Source organism: Hipposideros armiger, unplaced genomic scaffold (genome assembly GCF_001890085.2).
Source record: "Hipposideros armiger isolate ML-2016 unplaced genomic scaffold, ASM189008v1 scaffold_170, whole genome shotgun sequence".
Lineage (NCBI taxonomy): Eukaryota > Metazoa > Chordata > Mammalia > Chiroptera > Hipposideridae > Hipposideros > Hipposideros armiger.
The window spans coordinates 662,492-673,994 of NW_017731520.1; positions in this window are offsets into that span (position 1 = coordinate 662,492).

An 11,503-nucleotide genomic window follows, 5' to 3' on the forward strand; every position below is an offset into this window, starting at 1 on the left:
TCCTCTCTCCTCTCTCCTCTCTCCTCTCTCTCTCTCTCTCTCTCTCTCTCTCTCTCTCTCTCTCTCTCCCCCCCCCCTTCCTCTCTCCCTCTCTCTATATAAGGAAGGCAAAGGGAAGTCAGAACAAAGTCTATCATTAGGAAAGTTATGTCTTCTTTTCTCTCCATTCTCCTTATTCAGCAAATCTGAACAAGAATCAGCACATGGCCTGCTCTTAAAGACCCTAGGTGTGAGAAACAACCTATTTGAGCGAACTCTCATAGTTTCTTCTAAGAAATATTTAACCATAAAAATTTGGGGATGCTTAAAGGAAAGATAATATTTTAAACATATTCTTATTGTCATTATTTCTGTTGTCCGGGACCCGCCGCTGGTTGCAGCGGTCCTGACACTGGCCAGGCTGGGAAGCAGACCCCCTTGAAAACACTGTGCAAGCCAGAATTCAGTCCTGAGGACACAGCACCGCTGGCTGGGAGGGTGCCGCAGGCCAAGGGTAAAATGAGCCTCTCTTGATTAAGTCTCTCGAGAAGTATAATTTTTGATAACTTTGATTTATTCTCAAATTAGGTTTCAGAAGAACTGTACATGTATATGGGTGTACTTGTAAGTATAGGAGAGTTGAAGGTAGTTTTGTCACATACCTTGCAAGTCAAATTTATACGACATTGTCACAAAGCAGGAATACTATTTCTTCCTCGTGAACACTGGCTACATATCACCATTAATCTAAAATATTGAGTTTGATTATATAGAAGAGAAATGCTTATCAGTGGTTTTGTTTTGTTTTTTTCATTTATTGCCTTTTATAATTGATCTTTATACAATAAGACTATCAATAGCATATGATTTGCTTTACAATGCTAGGAGACTGTTTATTGATGGAGCGATTATAATGGTAGTGTTTTAAGAGTTAAAATGTATTTGAAGCTGTAATTTTTAGGTAGTTTTTAACGTGTCAGTAGGTACTGAACTATACTTTTGGGTTACCTGGCTTTTCTGATAACTCTTTCACATGTAGAGTTTAATCAACATTTCTCAAATTCTTCAGACTGCAGGCAGTCTGCTGTATCTAATTTCCATTTCTGGAATTCATAAGAGACTATACAAGTAATTCTCCACTGTTACGAAAATTCCCAGACTAGAAAATCCAACATGCTCTCAGGAGGGCACATTTCAGTCATGGACAGCATTGAGAGTTTTCTCCATTTTCTTTTGTCAGCATTTTTAATTAAATCTATATCTTGTTGCTTGTATCACTACGAACACTATGATTTTTTCCTGTTTTCAAATTTATTTTTCAATGACAGTTGACATATAATATGAGTTTCAGGTGTACAACATAGTGATTAGACATGTCTATACCTTACGAAGTGAATGCTGGGATAGGTCTGGTACCTATCTAATCATTATGGTTAATAAAACAGACAAATAAAAACAATTCCTTCCTTTTTTCAAGCTCTGAGCTTCACACTTGCTTTGTCTCATTAAATTCTTTGTAATGATTCTTTATAGATTTGAGGTTGCCTTCTCTGAAGAGGCTTAAATATATTGGGTCATCGAAAAAGTCATGACGTATTTTGTCTATGTTTTTCAAAGGTCATTTATTTATATAAAGAACAAAGATCAATCAATAATATATTGCCTGTTTTGTTCGATAACCTTTTGTCATCTTTCAGTGAGCTTCATAATTCCTCGTTCATAGAAGGGCCTGTCTTTATTTGCAAAAAACTGAACAAGGTGCTGATTTACAGCCTCATTTGAATTGAATGTTATACCATGCAGGGAGTTTTCAAGAGAGTGAAACAAGTGGAAGTCTGACGGCACAAGGTCAGGCGAGTATGGTGGGTGTGGCAACACATCCCATCTAAGTTCCAATAATTTTTGATAGGTGATCAAACTTGTGTGTGGTCTCGCGTTGTTGCAATAGAACACAACTCCTTTACGATTAATGAGCTCTGGACGTTTCTGGATGATGGATTTGTTCAAACTGTCCAGTTGCTGACAGTACACATTCAAATTGATTGTTTGGTTCCTTGGTAGGAGCTCTAAAAACACACCTTTAAAATCCCACCACACTGAGAGCATAACCTTCCTCTGATGAATGTCTGCTTTTGATGTCGTTTGAGGTGAATCATTACGTCGGGACTAAGACTGTTTGCACACCACATTGTTGTAAACAATCCACTTCTCACTACCAGTTATCAGTCACTTCAAAAAAGGATCATTTTCCTCATGTTTAATGAGCATATTGCAGATGTTTATAAACGCCGTCAAATGAACTTGTTTTAGTTCATACGGAACCCAAATATTGAGCTTGCTTATGTATCCCAGCTTCTTCAGGTGGTCGTGAATGCTTGAATGATGGATGTTCAATGTTTCTGCAATCTCTCATGTCGTGTAATGTGGGTTTGACTCAATCAAAGCCTTTATTTTGTTGTTATCAATCTCAGTGGGCCTCCCTGACCGAGGAGCATCGCTGAGATAAAAATCACCAGCATGGAATTTTGTGAACCATCGTTGGCACTGACATTCTTGTAGAGCATTGTCACCATAAACTTTATGCAACTTTTCACAAGCTTGATGTGCGTTCTTCCCTTTATGGAAGTAAAACAGTAAAGTATGACAAAAATGCACAGTTTGGTCTTCCACCTTCAACTTGTAAAATCTCAAAAACTCAACCAAATTGCTGAATTTTTTTTCCAAAATGAAGCTAGAACTGTCAGCTGTCAAATGACATAGCAATAACATAGATTCAAATGCCTCTAGTACTTCCAAAAATGAACTAGTGCCATCTGTCGCAAACATGTGGCATGACTTTTCCGAAGACCCAACATAAGAAAGAATATAAGTAAAACAAATGGAATGGAATGGTACACATGGATAAGAAACTCAGATATAGCCCTAATTTGTCTCCTTTCATCAACCAGTTGGTCCTGGTACTTCTAAATAAGACAGACTTGCAAGATGACTAGACTGGTCATAATATTCATATTCAGATTTATTTTCTTACATAAACCCAATAAAAATGGTCTTTAAGGTTTATCCTGTCATCGTGCATTTATGTCAAGTATACAAAATATCTGTTCCACTTTATCATGAATAAAATAATAAATGCATTGGAATTTTGATTGAAGACCTAACTAAACAAAACTTTAAGAATCAGATCTTTCTTTTCTATATATTTTTAGGAGAAAATTTAGAAATACCACATTACAGATATTAAGTATTGTCCTGTATTATCAGTCTTGATTTTATTTGGTATAATGAGTTGCAGTTTTTCAATTGTAAGGAAAAAAAAACCCCAAACAAACAACACCACCAAAAAGCAACAAAAAAAAACAAGTAAACTACTTATTGGAACAGTCAAGTATATAGATGTGATAGGCAGGCTTGTAATAATAATTATACACTTAAACCAACTTGAATCTACTGGCAGAAGTAGTAGATAGCAGCTGTTGCCAGGCATTACCATCAAGCGGTACAAAGGACCAGCGAGCTGCACACACCTGAGTGAGGGTAGGCGTAGGAGAAAGCTAGAAGGAGAGAGAGATTGAGGGACAGTTCCCGTCTATAAGCCATTGGCTTTCCACTCGCCTTTCTCTTCCCAGCTGCCACCCACCTCGCTGTGCAGGTCAGCAATCAGAAAGATGCAGCCAGCACATTATTTTAATTGTCTATCTGATCTCTTAAGATCCAAAGTTATTCTACCTTGATGTAAAGAAGCTTAGCTGTTACTATTAGAATTCATTTCTTTAAGATCCACAGTCCTGCTACTTTCCTCAAATTGTGTAAGATTTCTGGATGCAATCATTTCAACAGGTTCAGTCAATAAAGTATTTCCTCATCTGAAACCTCATCTCACTATTTTAATTTCCACTTCAGGGTCTTCTTGTACGTGAAAACGTGTTTTCTGTTTCGTATCTGCGTGTCCTCTTATCTTAGCCACACAACCACTATCTTGGAATCACAGTACTTGGGTTGATAGCTAGCACTACACTTAGGCTAAGGGGACTTTCTATATTTATGTCCAACCCAATAAAAAATTTTAAGTTGTTGACAGCAGTAAAACTATCTATATCGAGGTCTATATTTTGAATACAACCCCAAAATAAACTGATTTGAACTATAGAGACCAGCTCATGGATTTAACGAACTAGCCTTTCACTAAAGAAATGTGAGCTCTCAAATGAGTTGGTTTATTAGGGGAAAAAACTGTAATCTGAGCCTTGTTTACTCCAATCCATCTCATTCTCACTGTCATCTGCCCCAACTCTGTCTTTCATTCCTGCCTTCTTCTGAGCAGATATAAACACTGCACACACACTGTGTGGTATGATTGACAGTTCCCATTCACAATTCCAGGTAAGGGCACATTTCAGATGAATTGGTGTATGTGAGTGAAGAACTTTGCTATCCATCTACCTACATGCTGCCAATCATCTCTGATAAATTTAAGCGACTTCTACCACCAAGGCAAGAAAGAACATATTTATAGTTGCTTGGCAGACAATCTGATCACAGATTGTCTTAAGAATCATGAGTGGAACCGAGCAGGTCAAACTTCATTGTCTTTTGTAGCCATTTAAGAATCTCTAAGTCTCACTAGAATCTTCCCATGTATTCTGCCCAATGTCTTTCTCCGTATTTATTGGTTAATTAATTTATTTGCTGTATTTTATTTTGGTGCTCCCTTCAAAAATGAAACTGTGTAACAACAGGATGCATTTGGCCTGCTCTCGTTCAAGTTAAATACTGCCTTTTTAATTTTCATTTCCAACAGAAGGTATGTGACAAATGACATAGTAATTTTCCTATTCCTTCATGTTCATAAAACATTGATAATATGATTTTTACCTTCCCTTTGTTCTCAATTAAATGAAATGTTCCGATACAATTAATGTGCTCTTGCAATTTCGGCTTTTCTGTAGAGGTTTCTCTTGTGTCTGATTAGCAGCATTTTCCATCCATTCTGAGAACCCCCAACTGCTATTCAGAATGTTCCATTATGCCTGCCAGCTATAAATACAATTGTGAACCAATATCATTTTAATTGTTTCACTAATAACTTGTTTTAAATGATTCAACAGTCATCAGGAAAGATAAGTGCTCTTGTACCCTGCAGGCGTATGGGCATATGATGGCATGAGGCAGTGTAGAGAGTGCTGCATCAGAATAAAGAAACCGTATGCAGAGGATAATGACAGAGCACTCACACTGCTGTAAAGATAAATGAAAACAGTAGCTCTTCTTCCCTCCGTGATATAACGTCCGTTTCCAGCTCCCATCTCAATCATTAGAGCTTACAAACAGATTAATGCACCAAATACATGCAACATGTCTCCTCGTAACAGCCACATGCTCCCGTTTTTCCAGGCAGGCTGTGAAGGATGGAGTTAACGAGCTTTACAAATGCTCTTGTTAATTAACAAAAATTGTTACTTTCTCATTGGAGGGGGGCTTCATAAATTAGACTTAATTACACCAGAAAATTGCAACTGCCAGGCTCTGAGCAACTCCTTCTCATTCTGTTCTTTCCGTGGCAAATCAACAATTGCAACCCTTGCCTGTGTGTGTAGATGAATTTAATAAGCAAACAGCCCTTTTATGTTAATGGTTTACTGGCATTCACCGTCCTGGCAGGAGGAACATGCTGGGGGAGGGCCTGCTAATGGCAGCGCATAATCACATTAATTAAAATATAACTGCCATTTAAAGATTTGTAGTGTGGAATTAGAGCATGTTGCGAACTGAGAAAATCACGCTAGAGTACATATTAGCACCATTACACAGTGCTCCCAGCACAGCAGTCAGCAACCCCGTGTGTCATAAATGTCATTTATGAGTGCTATTTGCTTTGAAATATATGTTTTGGGTGCACTCATTAGAATGTAAAAATTTGCAGTGTCTGCTTCAGGGGGTTCAAAATAAAGTCTCTAAAAGCTGAGATCCATGATCTGCTTTGAACAAATCCCTCAACAATGATTTTTTTTTAATTATGACTTTTATAATTTCTTAGAGCAAAAGCCACTGTCTCCTTCGCCGAACATGATTTCAAGTCTTAGCACTACTATAAGTTACATACTTTTAGCTATGTTTATATAATTCAGTATAATTATTTTGGGGACTTTAATCAATCTGGTCCTTAATTTTGTCCCTCTGGTCTGAAGAAGAATGGTGTAACTGCTAAACACTTTCAAGTTGGGCACGTGCAGGGAAGACAGTTGAGAAAATGTCTTGTAAAGCTTTTTATTAGTCTGTCCCTGAGATCCATTCATTAGTTTTAAGCCTACCCTTCATCTAAATCAGACCTATTTATGCTGCACCTACAAAGAGGCTCTGAACATCCAAAGCCTGGATGAATTGCCAAGGGACCATGGCAAGGCCTGGGGAAACAATACTTAATTGATTCTTAATAACCTCGAAAGGATCCTGGTTTCAGGAACCAGCCGACTGTGACCAAACCTCACTTTACCAAAGCCTTCCACCTTTAACGAGGTAAAAATTGACAATGTATTTTTATTTGTTCACCCAACTCATTAAAGTCCCCAAATTCTCACCCTACAGTCTGTGCCTTCTAAGTAGGGGACTGAAATACAGTGTGTATGACTCTTGCTATTTTTGTAAACTCTATGGCCAGCTTTCCAAAGCCCGTAACTTGAGTATGTTAGAGCTAAAAAGATGAGCGCTCTGACAGCCCCAGAAAACTGTCAGCCCAGCCACACTAATGAGGGGTCTTTTCATGTGGAGTCCAGTCCACGGCTGAGACTGTGGCTCAAGCTAAGCTTTGTTTCACTGAGGACAAGAACTTTCCAGAACCAAGGATGCTGCTCCTGAATCTTTGGCCCCGTAAGGTTTCAATAGGCACGTTAGGTGGAAAGGTAGAACGCAGGACCATCCTGGCAGCTAAATGAGTAGAATAAGGTAAGATAGAAAAATACATGAAGGCTATGGGAGAGTCCCAAGGTTTAGAGTGAGCTTTCTACTTGGGGTGCTGTGCTGCAATGTTCCATAGACATTTTCTTGCTTAGCTCCTTCTAACCAGTAGCATATCATTTCAGGGTGGATACTGGGGCCAGGGCAGCAGTTTCTGTTTACAAAACAGAAATGTTATTGTGTTTTGCTTTTTATTTATGTGTAGATCTTCTCTTGACTTGTATCTGTGGGCTCCAGGAGAATTCGATCTCCTGAAATGTAGTTTTGGGTAGGCAGGGGAGTTAGCATGGGAACTGGAGGATTTATGCTTCGAATAATGTCCAAGGATGAGCCAAGGCAGCCCTTATACTAATTAGAAAATTGAGATTCAGCCCCAAATCATGAAGCCGTTGGTCTGAGATCACCTCGCAAGTAAATACAAAGACATGGCCAACCTGGGAGAAATCGCGGCATCTTTCAATTTCTCACCAAAGTCATCTGCAGACGCAAATGGGAGGTGCTAAGATGGAGATGCACGCTGGGTGTGCTAGAAATAGTGAGGTGCTTCAGCATCCAAGAAGGCGGGACTCACACATCTAGAGGAAAGGATTACACAACAGAATGATGTGTGCAGAAGAGTATGTGTGCTTTTGCACCACCAGTGACTCCAGTGGGAAGCAACCAGGCGGCAGGAGAGGAAGGTTGGGACTAAATCTCAGACCATGTCTGGGGCATTGGATCAGATGCTGGGGGGCCATTGACAAGGGTTCCACATGAGGGTGACATGCTCAGGTTTGTAGTTTAGATTGATCCTTATGTGATAGTGGGACAATACTACAGAGGATGGATGCATGGGACAACATTTGAAGTAAATAAACAAGCAGGACAGCAAGAGTCAAAATAAATAGGAGGAACACTTGGAAAAGATTCATAGGTGAGGAGTGAGGACAGAATAATCTAGTGTGTCCGCTAAGCTTCTCATGTACAGGCGGGTTTTAAGGTGCTTCTAACTGATCTTTTCCCTACTTTGACTTCTGCTTTACTTTGAAGATTCAGGAACGTTGGCTTTGATTTAGTACTTTGGAAGAAGTATAGACGTTAGGGTAAAGGGGATCAAATATATGGTGATGAAAGGAGAACTGACTCTGGGTGGTGAGCACACAATGTGATATATAGATGATGCATTACAGAATTGTACACCTGAAACCTATGTAACTTTACTAACCATTGTCACCCCAATAAACTTTAATTTAAAAAAATGTAACATAAAATTTGCCATTTTAACCTTTAAAAAAAAAGAAGTTAAAAGAAATGACTTCGGAGTAAACCAAATCTGAATCGAGGTCCCGGTTCTATCATTTTACTTACTATGATATGACGTTACTTGCTAGCTTTGTGATTTTGGGCAAGATATTAACCTCTCTCAGACTCAGTAAAATGGTTGTTTTCATAAAGATAAATCATGAAATCAAGGAGCTGATTTTCAAAGGTGTTTAGTGTGTATGCCTGAAATGTGATCAGTGATTGAAAAGTGGGTCCGTTATTGTTGCTCAATAAGAAGTGAAATTCAGGGGAAATTCCAATAGACGGGGAGGTCCCAGGGGAAGCACCTCAGCGAGACTTCCCTTGTCTCCCTTAGCGAATGGTGTCGTGTTGGCACACAGCCAACATAAGAAAACATGTCCAGTACATGTAAAAATGAACGAATGCTCCTACTCACCCTCTTGCAGAGAAAGAGGGCTCCAACTTGCTGTGACAGTCACGTATTTAAACTGAAAGAGAATTCCACCTGCAACACTGCATGCTCCACTAAATGTTAAATGACAAGGCTGAGTTTTCAATAATGAGATTGGGGAACGCCATCACTCCACAGGCACTGAAGCCAAGTTCACTGCAATTCAACATCATAGCATGGGGACTCGGGATGCTTCATTTAGTACACTCATTATTGTTTTCATATGAAAACAGGCTTAGAATTGGAAAAAGCCACCCACCTGATTTCCTGGAGTCCCCTTCTTCCAGGGATGGGTAAGTGGTTTCTTTCGGCCCTGACTGACACGTAAGTCTTCAGATACCACCTACCTTTGGTAGAGATGCCTGGAGACCGGTTACCTGGTAATCAGTTATGGCTGGTAAAGAAGAGGGCTATTTCCCAATTCTAAGTATCAAGATGAAGCCGAGTCACTATAAAAGTTTTCTTTCCATTTAGAAAAAAAAAATGGAACTAAAGAAAAAGAGGTTCTGGGGATCCATCGCCTGCCTTTATTCTACCCTTCACATTCTTTCTAGGAAGTGTTTTCAAACAGATATGCAAGTAGGTGTTTTAAAAAATGAACCACTGTGCGTTAATGGGGCAGTGCCTTGGTGCACAGTAAGGCGATAGGAAGCACTACAGACTCTTAGACACGACATCACCGGTGACATAAAACCGAAACAATGCCAGGACAACAAAGCCTAAGAAAGCATCAACTGAAAAGGGAAAATGATTTAGGAACTTTGCACAGTGCTCAGGGAAGATCAGAGTATAAGTGACGTATGGTCGTAAGCCGTCCTGTTCTTTAGCAGATAGACTGAACGTCAAGGTCTTTGCTTCCTGTCTCGAATGGCCATCTTGAAAATATGAGAATGGCATCTGGCAGCAGATGTCCCTGCCATGGCAAAAAGAGAATCTATATCACCGACTCTGCCAACTTCAAGTTACAGCACCTGTCCAAACTTGGCAGTGCCTCTAGAATTCTGATTCAGCTAGAAATCAAATGATCTGGATGAATACTTGACCCAAGATCAAGCGTCTGAGGTGAAAAGTAATGTCTCGGAAAGGTTCTGTGCCTACCGTTCCCCTTCATGGGGCTCACACACAAACACACACATGCCTTGTGTATTCTTGGTCCTGTGATTCCGTAGGAGTTTATGAGTTCTGTCTTATTGAAATACTTAATAATATATATGTGTCATTTATCTATCTATTATGATATTTTCTTGATCATTCAAACATTGGAAGAGTGACTCGTATAAAATAGGAACGCTATACATACTACTGTATGTTTAATGGAGGGGATTTATTTATACAGTTGAAAGTTTTGAGATATGGTTGCTCAGAATAAAAGGTGCAGGTGTCCGGTGAGAAAAGTAATATATTCTTCAAGCAATAAAACTACTCAAAAGCTTCCATTTTCTGGACTGAGTCCACGCTTCCAGTCTTCCACTCCTGTTCCAGAAATGACTGATACAATACTTACTTTACAAACCATACCTGTGCCTCTTAGCTGACCATAAAATAATGTCAAAGTTCCTACTAGATATACTGAAGTCAAGATTGGATTGAAACTTTTGATGAATACAATAAAAATGTAAGATCAGTCTCTTTCGACTAAGGACCCAAAAGAAGAGAATAAAACAATCGCCAAGTACACTTACTTCCTAAAGTGTGATGTTTGACCTTACATGAAGGATGCACTAAGGAATTATCAGCTGTGCTGGGTCATCTGCTGCTCATCACAGGCCTGCAGTGAGCCCGGGGGTGCAAGAGGGCTCCCTCAGACCTACTGGTCAGGGTCCCTTGCGAAAGAACAGGAGTTTGGAAGGAAGAACACAACCCACAACAACAGTTATCTCCAAAGCACTCAGAAAGACTGGATCTGTGTTCTTTGCAATTTGGAAAGTGTGGACAGGTGTTTGACTTCTTTTTATGATAACTGATGAATTACAGCTGGCAGAGCAAAAAGAAAGATGACTGTTGAGAGAAAGCTACTTTCTATAAATGCCATGTTCTCCTGGGGACCAGATGTGGGCCTGTGTGAGGTAGCCAGCCTGGAGCTATCCTCAAAGGGGAATGGCCCAAGAAGAACCCTGAAAAGTGTGAACTATCCCCAGCTGAGGGGTAAGTTGCCGAAAGCCCAGGGGGAGGGAGAAATTTAAGCAGGCGGCTGGAGGACATATACTCATATTCCCATAACCAAACGAACTTTGCAGCAGGTCAGCGTTTCTTAAGAAGATGCACATCTCACCTAGGAAAGCAAGGGTCATTTGGGAATTGTCTGACACCCAGAAGGCTCCAATGCTAGGTCACAATGGAACCATCAGGTAAGGCCCTGTACTCCCTTACTGCTCCCTTCTCCAGAACCTGTATTTGAGGTGCCAAAACAACCGAGGCTAGAATATGCACAAAATTGTTATTGGACTAGAGTTTGGATAATCATCATATCATTATGAGTTTGGTTTAGATTTTTTAATACCAAGGGGGGAAAGAATTATTATGTAAGAATAACCAAAGTAAATAAATAAAAGCTGTTGAACCTCCGTGAAATTTCATCTGCGAGGCAGGGTTGAGTTAGTCCACTGAGAACACGTGAAGAGGAAGTCAGTGGGAGAACTCGCAAGGTCGGTTTCTGATTGTGCCCTTCAGCAGCCAACACATTCCACTGTTTGGCTGGACAGTCACAGGAAAATAATGTTGCACAAAAGGGGTCCTTGCTTAAAGGTGGTGGAATCAGGGCACAAAAGGGAATTCAGGGACCATTACCTTGAATATGAGATGCAGTTCTGTAGCAGGAGAAACTCTGTGTGTGTGTGTGTGTGTGTGTGTGTGTGT